The sequence below is a fragment of the Buceros rhinoceros genome, unplaced genomic scaffold (assembly GCF_000710305.1).
Source record: "Buceros rhinoceros silvestris isolate BGI_N320 unplaced genomic scaffold, ASM71030v1 scaffold16906, whole genome shotgun sequence".
Lineage (NCBI taxonomy): Eukaryota > Metazoa > Chordata > Aves > Bucerotiformes > Bucerotidae > Buceros > Buceros rhinoceros.
Window position 1 is genome coordinate 14,432 of NW_010419480.1, and position 14,431 is coordinate 28,862.

Genomic DNA, 14,431 nt, shown 5'->3' on the forward strand with positions numbered 1-14,431 from the left:
TTTCAGTAGATTTCTGGCTTAGCTACCTACACTTTTCACTAGTCTTCCTCCTCCTTTTACCCGTTCTTTAACCCCTTGTCTCACATACCATGTCTTCAATTTTGTGTGAAAACTTGCTTATTCTCATTACAGATAAAAACACATTTTTAATGGCAACATATACAACACAACTGTATGTTTTCTTTTATTTGTTTGTTTTGGGACATTTTAGGGAGTAAAGTTTAAAAAAAAAAACCCACCCTCAAAAAAAAAGCAAACAACCCAAAAGCCCCCACTCCCCCACAATCATGTAATGCATGTGAAGTTTTCTGTTCATGTTTTGGGTGGGTGGTGGGAATTACCTGCAAGTTCTCTTACTAATGTACTTACTGTAGGAAATAGCATAATAGTTCTGCCAAGTCTTCATTTCATGGTGTGTGTAGTTTAATTTTAGAGGGATTTACTTACGCAACAGGAAAAAGCCTCCATGCTTAAGCTAGAAGCTAAAAACTGGGCAATTGAAATAAAAGTATCTAGTTAAACACATGTAGTTTACAAATGAGGAACTGGCCTAACATACAAATACTTTCAAAGGTATTAAATGTTGCAGCTGCCTTTTAAAATAATTTCCTTTCGATCTCTTAAGGTAAATCTACAAGTAAGATGCAGTAATTTCTCTTGCATGTTCTTTTCCCAGAACAGTTTAAGTAAATCTCTTGCTGCTGGCTAGCACTTTTGCTTGTATCTATCTTTATCTTTGCCTTCAACTTTATGTATATATGGTGGAGATTCTTCTTGACCTCGTCCTCTCCTGGATTATGCCTAGAACAGTTTCTTCAATGGGCAGGAACCAACTGTCCCAGCATACATTTACACTTCGGTTTATTTTGACATCACATTCAGGTTTTACTTCACCAAGGTACTGGGTAAGTTTGGCCTATATAATCTAGTTTGCCTATATAATCTGTCCAATTTGGAAAACAAATGAACATAGGTATTAAAAGGGGGGAAAAGTCTAAATACAGTTTCATGTTTAAAATATAACAGAAATGGGTCTTTTGTACAGTTACTAAAGTAGCACTTCTAACTAGATAGTGATCTAAAAAACCCCTTAGTGTTGTTGCAGCTACCTGTAAACTTACTCTGGCAAATCTAACTTCAATTGGCACATTTGTAGCAACAGAGCCTTCTAGCAGAGGTTTCCTTGCTGCATTATTTTAAGAGCAAAAATAGGAAGGGAGAAAAGGAAGACTCACCATACTTTCCCCCTTTGTGGCCTGCCAGACTTTTTTGTGCTTACAGATAGCGCTGTTTAATTTACAGAAGTTGTTTCATCATGAACTGACTAGAAGGCTCTTTACAATGGAATGGTGTGCTTGGGTCTGTGCTGTATAAGTAGCTTTTGTCTTAATTTGGTATAAAAATGTTAAAGAAAGCAGAATTCATGTTCTCTAGGGAACCAGTAAAAGCACTGTACACAAAATGCTGGCATACTTTAGTATAAGAAAAGGATACCTTTCAGGAATGTGAACTCTCATGCCTGCCTCTTCAAGGAAAGTAGCATGGTCATTCTAGGTTGGGGGCAGATGAACTCCTGCACCTAATAACAGATAAGCTACTGTTCTTGCTATCAGTCTGTTGTGGGTTTTTTCCCTGGAATGAATTAAGAAGGACTTGTAAATCTGTCTGCCCAAAAGTAGTGTCAAGGGTAACCTGCCAGGGTGACAAACAGCTTGAGGACTGATAGGGTACTTTACAGAAGCTTATTTTGAAATTAGCTCTTTTTCATTTATGTATGAAAGGGGATGGGTGTTTTTCCTACCACAGGTGTCTTTTTTGTTTTGTTCTGAAGTAAACATCTGCATAATCTTTAGTTCCATAATCAGAAACACAATTGTTTAATTCCTAGTTCATGTCCCATTAAGGTATTTTGCACAGTTGACAAAGTCTAGAGCTTCACCATAAATAAACAGTCAGCTTGGCAATGGACAAATGTTTTATAAACATCTTATAAACATCTTATAAACAGCTGATGTCAGTATATGAAAACTAATGTTCAATAAGAAAATTCTGCATTCAGCTTTCAGTGTATGTTTCCATTTCCTTGAAGTATGGTAGACACCTTGGCATAACGTAGCAGCACATAATGGTTTGTGGGTTTTGAAAAGGTGCAGGCCATATTGTGCTGCCTCAAAAATACAAGGATTTCATCATCCCGAAGAGAGATCACTTATGAATTAGTCAATCTTGTGATGCTGATGTCTGTCATACTTTAGCAGCACGTAAATATTGGTGTTAAGACTGTAAATATCTCCAGTATTAACTGTGCTGCTGAAGTAAGGCGAGCCACTTCTGCATGTGAGTCATGAAAAAGGACATTTCATGTATTTCTTGATGCCTTTTCGTTGTTATAATTTATATGCTGATTGTTTATGACTTCTTTCTTGACTTTTGTTTGTATTTTCATCTATTAAGAAGCAATACTTAAGACTTCATTGTGTCTGATGGCAAATACAGAATAGATATATATGTAACTTTGAATGCTTTGATTTACATGAAAGCTGACTTTATTAAAGGATCTGTCTCAAGCTACACCTGTCTAACAATGCTTTGGTAAGTGTGTTTTTATACATATATATATATTAACAAAATTAAATTGGTGTTTCTTTAAATGTCAGTATTTCCTTATTAAAACTCCTAAAGCTGGGTGCTCATTCTTACAGCATTTTCTTAATGAATGGAGCTGGGAAATGTTTTTGTCATGTTTTTAGTAAAGCGAGCACATAGAGCAAAAGTGTCTTCCAAAATTTTTAACAAAACTTATTAAACTCTTCATTTCTTCAATCACTGTCTCTGTAGACAGGTAACAATTTTATGGTTAGAAGTTTAAATTGTGTACCTGACTGTGACTTTACTAATTTTTTTTCTCATCTTCCTCTAAGATGTTTCTCTTGCAGGGGAATCTTTCATTGAGATGATTGAAATCGCTGCAGTGAGAAGGGAAATTACTTGGGCTCCTTTCCTTTTAAAAGCTGCGTGCAAGAACTGTGTGGTGAGTCAAATGTAGACTAATGGTTATGTAAATGTCACTAATTTTAGATACAGTCAAGATCTGAAAGTGTGTTTCCTTTTAAGATTTTATTTTCTTCACTGTCATGACTCAGTATCACTTGCTAATCTCACTTTATTAGCCCTGTTATATTTTACCGTTAAGATACACATTCCTTCTTCAAATAAGTGCTCACAGATTCAAGTTTATACATCATATGGATTTCTAAAAGGAAGGAAAAAATATTAATCTGCACTGGGGATATGTTTTGACTTCAGGCTTCACAGGCCTACTACTTGTGCAGTTGCGCAGGTACAAGGATGACACAGATGAATACGAATCTAAGTTGTTATAATTCATAAATCTGCATTACTTGACAATATAGAATTTCAGCCTGGTGTATGTGCTGATTAAAATCACACTTTTCTTGTCTGCCTTTGCTGTGGATTTGAACTGGTGAAATTACTGGTGAAATTTAGTTCAGCAGTTCTCAATAGTAGAACTATGAAGTATTACAGAGTCTACAGCTTTTCATAAGGTAAACACTTGTGTGTGTATCTTTACCTTCTACAGGTCTCTTAAGATATGTGGCCAAAGTGAGGTTGACTACTCAGCAGAAATCTGAAATCTGGCTCAAAGTTGGTTAGCTTTCTCACTGAGTCGTCTTTAAGTAACACTATGTTATGTTTGCTTGTCTGTAACTACTTAATACTAAAGACCTGCGCATACATTCCAGCCACTTGAAAACTTAGAAATGCTTGGAAAGACCACACTCTGGGGGTTATAAAAGAAAAGGTCGTTATTCTTCCACTATTCCCTTCACTTTAAAGGTCACTGATTTTTGCTAGCATGCTGCAGACTGTGGTGCTTGCAGAGGGCCATCCATCCTGTTGCTCTTGTAGATCCAGTAATTTAACGTATCTAGGCTTTTTCTCTGGCACTTGTGAGTAGATGTGAATCTAGAGAGCTGATCAGAAAGATTGAAGAGCATGCAACAAGGAAGTCTATTTGCATGGCTTTGTCAAAGTCCAGTGGCCAAATTGTTTGTTCCTGACTATTGTGTCAGTGCAAGCCTTCGTATGAATACTGAAACAGACTGCTTCCTTCTGGTTCACCATGCAAACTCCTATAACCGCATAAGGCGGGGGCTGGCAGGGGATGAGAAGCAGCAAAAGGTGAAGGGCTTGACTGCCTTGTTTTGTGGCCCTAGCAGCTTACAGCAGTTTAGTGACATGATGAAAATACAATTGGAGCATTTGCAGAACCAGAGCTTAACCTGAGGAACCAAAGTGCCCATCTGGATTAAAAAAATGACTTGAAGTGCTTATGAAGGCCTACTCAAATTATACAGTTCCTAAATCTTTGAAAAGAATGTGATGTTTCTTGCATGGTTCATAATTGTCTTAAATAATATTAACAATTGTATTTTCCAGAGGTTTATCTGCATGGATAGTGCCATAGCCTGTGGCTGAATAGAATTCCCTCTGCATTACAGCTCTAGAGTCCTAAGGATCGTGCATGATGTAAGAAAAGAAGGCTTCTGATTTCAGTTTAGGTGCTTATTTTCTACTAGTCTTAGGAATTGCACAAGGAAAGAGGTGCTTAATTCATATAAAAGGCAAAGAAAAGATAGGCCCGCTTGAATATGAGCTGAGACTATATACAGGAGTGAAGACAACCAGCAAGAGGAGCATGTCTAAAAATCTAATGTTGAAAGTTTGGAGGTGAGAACTCATAGGGAAAGGACAGATCTGATGAACTGGAAAATTGAAAGGACCGGGACAGCTTGGGCAAAGATTTGGGGGTTTTGTTTGTTTCTTGGAATTGGAAGAAGCAGCAGCCTGGCAGAAGGCATCTGGCCTGAGGCAAAGAGAACAAGTCAGGCTTGGGGAAAGGGCTAGCACACCTCAGATCATTCCTAACATTTTCACTGGAGTGCTCAGCGCTTCAGATCCAGAAGGGAAGGCAGATTGTCGAGTGGTAGCTTTTGCTGTCATCTGTGAAATCACTGTCAACTTCATCCCTTTCATTGTATTCCACAGAGAAGAGGGCAACGGAATCATTTTGGTTGGAAAAGACCTCTAAGATCATTGAGTCCAACTGTTCACCCTGACTGCCAGGGTCCCTAAACCATGTCCCTCAGCACCACATCTACACGTCTTTTAAACACTTCCAGGGGTGGGGATTCCAACGCCTCCTGGACAGCCTGTTCCAATGCTTGACAACCCTCTCTGTAAAGAAATATTTCCTAATATCCAACCTAAATCTCCCCTGGCATAACTTGAGGCCATTTCTTTTCATCTCATCACTTTTTACATGGGAGAAGAGACTGAGCCCCACGTCATTACAACCCCCTTGCAGGTAGTTATAGAGAGTGATGGAGGCACCCCTGGGTCTCCCTTTCTCCAGGCTAAACAACCCCAGTTCCCTCAGCCACTCCTCATAGGACTACTTCTTGTTAGTGCTCTCAGCTACCTCATGAATTTTGGTCCTGAAAAGGAATGTCAAAATAACAGAGTAGTTGAGGTTGGAAGGGACCTCTGTAGACCATCTAGTCCAGGCAGTCATCAGGCAGAACAGGGTGTTTTTTAGGGCTGTGTCCAGTCAGGTTTTGAATATCTTTAAGGATGGAGACTCTGCAACCTGTCCTGCTCAGACAGGGTTTCCTGCATTTCATTTTGTGCCTGTTGCCTCCTGTCCCTGTCCCTGGACACAACTGACAAGAGCCTGGCTATGTATTCTTTACTCTCCCTTACTGCCATTGGCAGGCATTTAGAAACTTTGATAAGATCACGCACACAAGCCTTCTCCAAGCTAGACTCCCAGCTCTCTTGGCCTTTCTTCATGTGAAAGATGCTTCAGTTCTCTCATTGTCTTTGTGGAAGGAAATAAAATGTTTCAGCTAATATGGGAATTGAAACTCAAAGGGCGAAATGCTTTGGGGGGGTGGGGTGGGGAGGGGAGACAAAACACAACCTAATAACTTAATTGTAAAAGGAACATGAAGATCACAAAATGAGATGCTAGGAAGTTAGATAATTCCTGCTTTAAGATTCTACAATCTTCATTTGCCCCCTTGTGTTGGTGTACTATGAAGCAATCTTCATGATCGTACGGAATATTTAATCTAATGATAGGATTGGCCCAGTGTGCTGCTGAGCCAAGAAAGATGTTTGTGAGCTGTAGAAGCAAGAAGACTGATGCTGCTATAGGTTCTGCAGAAATTGGTAGAAAATTCTGTAGGCAATGGAAAAAGACTGCAAGTAGAGGAAAACATGTTGTCATGGTTATGTCGAATAAGAATTCATAATAATTGGATGTGATTTTTATTTCTCTGCCTTTATTCTTATATGATGCTAATCAGGGTACCAAGCCATTGTTTTCATAGTACTTGTATTCCTCACTTCAGAGGTGTTTGACTTAAGACTCTCATGTCTGACGGAAACACCGGCTGCTTATGTTTGCAGCTGAGCTTCTTAGGAGTTGTCATTTGAATTAAAATACTATGTTATGTTATGTCTGTTGACAGTCTCCTTTCTTCTTAAACAGGGTAACTCAGACTGTTGCATACTACTATAGTTTCTGCACCTCTATGTCACGTTTGAAAATAGAGGTAATGGACACTGATTTCGAAGGGCTGTTGGGTTTTTGTTTGTTTGAAAAAAAAACAAACCACTTTTGTTGGGTAGCTGTACTACAGTAATGCATTTCCTCATGGAATTTTCTATGGCATTTATTAATTCCGACCTCGGAGGAAGAGTTGAGTATTGTGCGTCTTTTAAAGACCAGATCTGCAATCAACTTTGTTACCAACTCAAGCTGAGAAAACAAGTTTCCATGCTGTTGATTTATGGTCTATTTGTCCAGTCCTGTGAACTCCAAAATACTCTTGATTCGTGTTCTGTCTTGTCACTGATTCATTTTTGCATATATAGCTATTATTATAAAACATTTGTTTGTCCCAGTTTTGGAATGTGGTTTCATGAGTAACACCTTCAGAATTCTGAAAAATCTGTTTACACTGAAGTTAATGTTCATGTTTGAACTTCAGTGTATTTTATAATACATTTATCTATAAAGATCTGTGTTGCAGAACAAACTAGTTAAATTATAACAAGTTTTTCATGTACAGTGGTAAACAGTGTGTCTTTAAAAATGTAAAGTGACTTACACCTAAGTATTTAGGACTTCTACAGGCTGTTCTTCAAATCTTAGATGCAGTTTTGGTACTGCTTTACTGATTGAAAGCAGTTCTGTACCTGGTATTCAGATAGAAAGATCTGAAAATGTTTCAACATGGTATCTTGTGAAGTATTGAGGGGAGTCTCTAATCTATCTACTGCAGTACTAGCAGTAATGTTCGACATTTGCAATGTTTAAGACTCCTTTTACGTTCTTCATCGCCACCTCCTGTCATGGAAGTCACAAGAAATGATTGACAGAAATATATCCAAAGTGGTGAGCTAATATTTTGCCACAGTTCAACATGAGGCAGAGCGATTCTTCATTTAAAACAAACTAAAGTTTAGAATGTATTTGAAGGAAAACTTACTTCTGAGATATACGTGAGTCTCCTTTCTAAGATGGCAGTTGTAAGTGTGTATCAGAAGAAAATGTTTAACCGTAAACAGAAATAAGACAAGATGATGGAGAAAATGCAATGGCACGAGTGACATTGTTCCTCTTTTTGTGAGGGGGCTAATATCACTGGTGTATTACTTTTTCACTCTAAAGTAAACAATTTATTTCTGTTGAAAATTATTTAATGTCCCTCAAACACAACTTCTTCATATTTTTTCCAAATTTTATTCACTTATAATAGCTCTGTGTTAATAAATCAAATTAAATTTATATAATGTCGCTGCCATTTCTTAATGTAAAACTTGAATGCTGTGTTGAAAAATTCTGAAATTAACAGGCTCACTTAGCTTCTGCTGAAATGGGAATAATGTATCCATAATGTTTACTTCTGCTGTTAATAGCCATAGGATACAGTCATGGATAGAACGTTTCACATTTCCCTATGGTTTTTGCAGGGCAAGCATGTGGCTTTATTACCTATAAAGGAACCTTCTGTCGGCAGCTTTTACACTTTTAAGTGGTTTTAAAAGTGAAACATTTTGGAATCTCTCATAAAATATTCCAAAAAAAAAAAAAAGTAAGTAGGATAAAATTTGAACTATATAAGGCATAAATTACAGAATATAAAGTCTCAATTGTATACATTTTTAATATTTACTGAAATAAAGGCAAAGGAAAAGCTTCAGGGATTATATTATTGGGCCAGCTAGAATAGTGAACAATAATATATGACTATGGTTCTACAGTCCTGTGATTCTCAAGCCAGACAAGTTTGAGACTGACAGAGTCTTCCTGTTTCCTTCAAGTGTTAGCCTGGCTCTGATATTTCCATGGTGGTTTCACCGACTGACTTTGGGTTAGTTTTCGGTAAGCTCAGCCAGCTGAATGTGCTTGTTGTGTGAGCAACAGTTCTGGCACTGAGGAAATGTTCCCTCTGAACAGCACTCAAAAATCAGAAATTTCCAGTAGTATCAGATAAAGATGAAAAAGAGCTCTACTGTTCTGAAGGTGTGAAATCTGTTAAATGACCTGTGTGACAACCAGTTTTAGGAAGCCTGCATGGATGGTAGGTTGTACAAGCAGAAGAAGAATTTCCCTGCAGATTGGATAACATCGTGTAGCCAGACAGCCCCCTGTTGGTTGTTTTGTGGTGGAGGTTCCAGGAAAGAACTGTGTTTGAATTCCGCAATTCATTGCACTCAACAAGCTTTTTTCATTCCCATATCACAAATAGAGAAAATGGGGTGAGGAAAAATGTGTGCACTTGTAAAAACTACCTTTGAATCAAGTTTTATCCCTCTTGTGTGTAAGATAAATGTTAAAGCCTGCTTAAATAGAGTATCTGCACTCAGTTTCCTAATGTCTTTATAGAAGCTTATTTTTAAAGAGCTGCAGTGAAAATGTAGAACAGTACCTTGTCCTTGTGATCAAAACTTAAGGCTAGCATACTTTAATATCACATTTACAGCCTGGCTAATGCAAAGTGTTTAGATAAACTTCTGTCACAAATGCAGGTAGTAGATTTTAAACCGTAAAAGTTTGCAAGCTAGCAATGAACTAGCCAGATGCAGGCTCCAGCCTTATTTCATGACTGGGCCTCTCTTGGAGGCATGTCTATAAGAGCTTCTGCTATTTAACAAGGTTTACCAAGAGGCTTAGGGGTTTTATTCATGTTTGCTTTGCTTTTATCTGTTCTTTTTTATATGGCTAAAGTTGCTACCAATGCAACTAGCTGTTTACTTCCAGTTTCTGTTTTCCAAAGTGTTAAGAAACCAAAAACCTTGTACTTCAAGAGAAATAAGTGTCTGAAATACTGGAAAATTGAAGGATACGTATTAGTTATTTTTGGTTTAAGGGATTTTTTTTTTAATGTTTGTAAGTGGAAGATAAAATCTGCCTTGTAATGGTCACTGTATATACATATGGAGATGGAATGCTGTAGGTACTGTATGAATTATTGCAAGCAATTATCGCCTAGAACCTGATGACTTATCCATGCTTAAAAGGCACTGTTTGCGGTGGAAATAGGTGACACAATGGAAGTTTCCAGGAAGAACTTGGTCTCAGAGGCACAAGATCTTCTTGCTCTGTAGTAAACAATACAGAGGTGATCTCTTTCTGCATCAGTATGGCTGGGTTATAAAAGCTCATGTCCATTTGAAGAATTGGAGTTGTGGCTAAAAATCAATAGCTGTAACAGTAGTAGAGAAACTGATGTGAGAATTAATCTTCTACTACAACATGTAACAGAAGACTAGCATGATGCTGAGAGAGCCAAAGTGCTTAAGGACTCTTTTTTTTTTTTTTTTTCCTCCCCTCCTCCTTTGGTATACATTAAAAAAATTGACTGTAATCAGATTCTTAGAACAGTTGGCAAAACCAACAGAGGGTAAGGATACATGCTGTGATTGAAGAGGGGGAATGGGCAAGACGGGGACAGACCAAAGAGCTTGCCTAAAAATTGTCCCGACTCAGAAGAGTTTAAGAAACTAGCTGAAGCAATCTCAAGGCGAGGAGACTTTTCCACGAAAGAGAAAACCTAGATTTCAGAAGCCTGGGGGGATTGAAGTTCATATCTCCTGCTCCCAAAAAATGCCCAGTGGAAGTTGCCCACAGATGTTCCCCATCTTTCCCGTTAAATAAAGGATATGTGCAAAAAAGAATAGAAGTCACAAAACAGTTTTGTTCAAAGGTTGTTGGCAGTGATAACTATTACTGTTAGCAGATGAAAGCAAGCCGCAGGTAGGATTTCAAAGGGTAGAGGAGTTTGCTTTTATTGGACTAACTGTGCAGTTCCTTGCAAGTTCCATATTCTTCTCCTAAGATGTTTCCCGAAGTAACAGTAAAATAAGCATACAATAAATATAAGTACCCATTAAAGCTCACTAAAGGAATACCTTATGTTTCCAGTAGACGAACGAGATAACTGAATATTTGGGAATCACAATGCAGACCTCTATTATGCCAAAGTTCTGTTTTTTTATTGCTGAAAGCACCAGTAAAGGTGGCTTTAAACTGCTTTATGCTCCTACTTTCTCCAAAGCTGCTGAAGGGGGAAAGCAGGGAGCAAGGAGCAGCATCAAGGAACTTCATGGCTGTTCAGCAACCAGCAAGGGGATACTCCTCTTCCCTCCTTCAATCTACCCTCACGCTATGTTCTTTTTTCGATGTTTGAAGCATGAGTTTGAGGGTTTTTTGAAAGGAGGGTTTACAATCTCCCTCACAAATTAGTGTCATTGATAAGAGCCTGTTATGGGTTGAAAATTACTCAAATAACTTACTCTGAATAGAAAAATTACAACATTTTTCCTCTTCCGAGGCATGGCTACTTACTATATTTCCAAATTAGGATTACACTTTAGGACTTCCTCACAGTTTCTGGAGTATCTGTAATTTTTATTTTATTCAAGCAGTTCTAGTAGCTTAGAACATACAGGTTACTTGCAAAGCTGGGATAATGTGATCCCATTATTTTATGCTTATTCAGGCATAAAGTAAGTAGCCTGAGAAAGGCACTACCTTATGCTATGGAAGTATCTTGGTTTCCTTTAAACCTGCACTTTTTCTCTTTAGCTAGGGGCAGTTGTCCAGAGCAGTGGATGTTTTTTGATGGTGATTGACAAATTCTTAACTGTATCTATTTTTTCACATTTATTTCAGAATTCTTGTAAAAATAGCACTTGGTCCTGGTGTTTTATAGAGTTTGGAGTTTCTCAGGCAGCCAACAGGGCTAGACCTTGATTAGAGGGTGACAAGAAACAGAACATTTGCAAAACAGATCCTGATTTTCTCCTGCATAAATTGTTCCGAAGTTAAGTATAGCTCAAACCTGGAAACACCAGGCTGTCTGATGACGCAGAGCTGGGATTACCTTGGGTATTACATGGTATGTGGTCTGCAGTTCTTGGATCCCTCAACAGCCATGATGCTAGAGCAGAAATTATCAGTAATGGTGACACCAAAATTAATTTTGACAAGGTTGAATCACCTATGGATCATCAAAGCTGCAAGCAGACAGAGCAACTGTATTGGGTCTGGCTGAGATGGAGTTAGTTTTCCCCACAGCAGCCCTCACAGTGCTGTGCTCTGTATTGGTAGCTAGAAAGGTGTTGGTAACACACTGGTGTTTGGCTGCTGCTGAACAGTGCTCGCACAGCATCAGGGCTCTCTCTCGTCTCACCAGTGGGCTGGGGGTGAGCAAGACCTTGGGAGGGGACACAGCCGGGACAGCCGAGCTAAACTGACCAAAGGGATGTTCCATACCATGTGGTGTCTGCTCAGCAATAAAAGCTAAGAGAAAGGAAGGGGCAGAGGGGGGCATTTGCTAATACAATGTTTGTCTTCCAGAGCAACTGCTCTGTGTACTGAAACACGCACCCCGAGAAGTGGCTGGACACCACCTGCTGACGGGAAGTAGAGAATAAATTTTTTGTTTTCCTTTCTTTCCCCATACAGCCTTTGATTTTGATTTATTAAATTGCCTTCATCTTGACCCATGAAGTTTTTTTCCATCTTCTTTCCACGCCCCCATCCTGCTGAGGAGGGGAGTGATAGAAGTTTGGTGGTCACCTGGTGTCCAGCCAAGGTCAACTACCACAGCAATCCAGTGCCCCACTGTTAAATCAGGCTCAGAATCACCCCTTATAAGCCTCCATAGCCGACCAGCTTTCAGTATTGATTCTACCATTCTGTACTCTGCTGGTGCTGAGAGATCATTTGCTTTAAGTTTCCAGCATCTTGTAGGACTAGTTCCATAGAAAATATTCCTGTGCTCAGTCAGAACAAGAAGGGGACTGAAAGGTTCTTCTGTAAAGTTCTCTTTAGCTGGACATCCTTCACTAGGTATAGAGGTCAGGTGTTGTTCACATTAGGGTAGCTTATAGAGATGGGAACTTCCTGCATTTTTCTATATCTCTATATTCTTATTAACATTTCTTAAATGCCAGGGGTCCTCGAGGTGTCGTGCAGACCTTCAGCTTTCAATGAAACTCTGTTGCTATGTCACCAGCTATCATAGCAGTCTCCATGTCCCCATTTTGTTCTGTTTCTCATCACAAGTCAGCTCCTGTCTCATGTGCATCCAGTGAGCACGAAGTCTTCAAAAGATTGAATTGGCAGGACAGTTTTACCAAGTATCAAAACCATTACTAAATACCATCAGACTAGAACATTGTCTCAGGGCAGCCTTCCCTGTAAGGAAAGCTGCCTCCAATAACAGCAAAAACTGGCACCAAAAGAACCGACTTCCTTATGTGTAGCAGTTCACCTGTTTCTTTCATCAACATGGCAGTCTCTCACTATTTGATCTGGAACATTTGGGATGTTTTTAAAGTTCTACCTTTGCCTTTCAACCACTGAAGTGGTTTTATAACAGGTTAGTGCCTCGCAGCCGTCACAGAGACAATCTTGTGTATTCTACTTCAGTCATTAATTGACTTCATCCTGTCCCAGGGCGTTTTAATGAGACCATGTTAGATGATTAGTAAATTAGTAATATCACTTCTTTTTCTACAGAAAAGAGATCCCATTTTATCTTTTAAAAAGGGAGGGGAAAAGGTGGCAATGACTCAATTCCAGTACAGTGTTTGCTCTGGCTGTCCCAGATCTAAGGAGACGTGAACACATACATACCCAGATACAGGTAATGTTCTCAGCTAGCACTTTTTTCATCACCAGGTTAAAATACCCCGCTCTGAGCTTTCAAAACGGTTATTTCCACACTGATATCCACACAGCCTGAAGGAGCTGTGTGGTCTTTGTAGCAGGAGTCATTGCCTCCAGTAGAAGACCCATGTGCTTGTCACCACTTGTTTCAGAAGAACAGAACATATTCATATCCTGAATGCTCTGGATGTGATCTGCCAAGAACTGTCATTAGATCCTTCTCATGGCTATCTTGGTGCTGGGGCTAGACTAGATCCCTCTACAGAATATAGTTGATCAAAACCACAGCAGACTGATCAGCCTTCTATGACTTCATGTGATGCTCAGCTTTTCTATTCAATCTCAAAGCCTACCTCAGAAGCTCAGTGAGAGCATGGGTCAGACTTTCAATACCTAAGTGCAAGAAACTGCTAGAGCACGGCTTATAAGGGCAAGCTGTAGCCAACAGAGCAGTTGCACAAGTGTCCCTGTGCCTGTTAGTGCATTTTCCAACTGCATTCTGCAGAGAATCTTTGAAATGACGGATGAGTCCAGCAAAAAGATGATCTTCTGCCTATCTTTTTCCACGTGTTGCCGTAGAGATTTCATGACTGTATATGAACATCAGCGGATTGCAGTATTGCACTTCAATTGTCAAAGAAAACTCTTAGGCGATAACAGCAGAAAACATCATTAGCCTAACCAAAGATGGGCAAAGGATCTGAGCTGCATCAGGGGCCATGCAGTTGGGATTTTTCATTTACATGCTTGGCGTGGCCATATTAATCTTTAAGCCATTAACGCGTTCTAGGAATCCACAGTTTACTGAGCCATCTTCAGAAGATGGTTTTGAACAATCACAGGTAGCAAAGGAAAATTACATGGCTTAAGGATCAAATTGAAAATGGGGAAAACATAATGTAAAGCAATCTGTTCCAGAAGATACATTTCCAGTTTACGGAAGATTAGGAACTTACCAATAGGGTTACTGCTCACCATAATGCAACTGGAATCGAAAGAAAGGCCACCAAGACATACCCAGTAATAATCCCGGAGGTTTCATAGTGCAGATGCAGAAACGGCCTCTCGGAGAGAAATTTTTGTTCTTCAGGTATGCAAACTATTGATGCAAGATGTTTTGCAGATCTACTTACCTAACACACTGGAAAAAAATAAAAT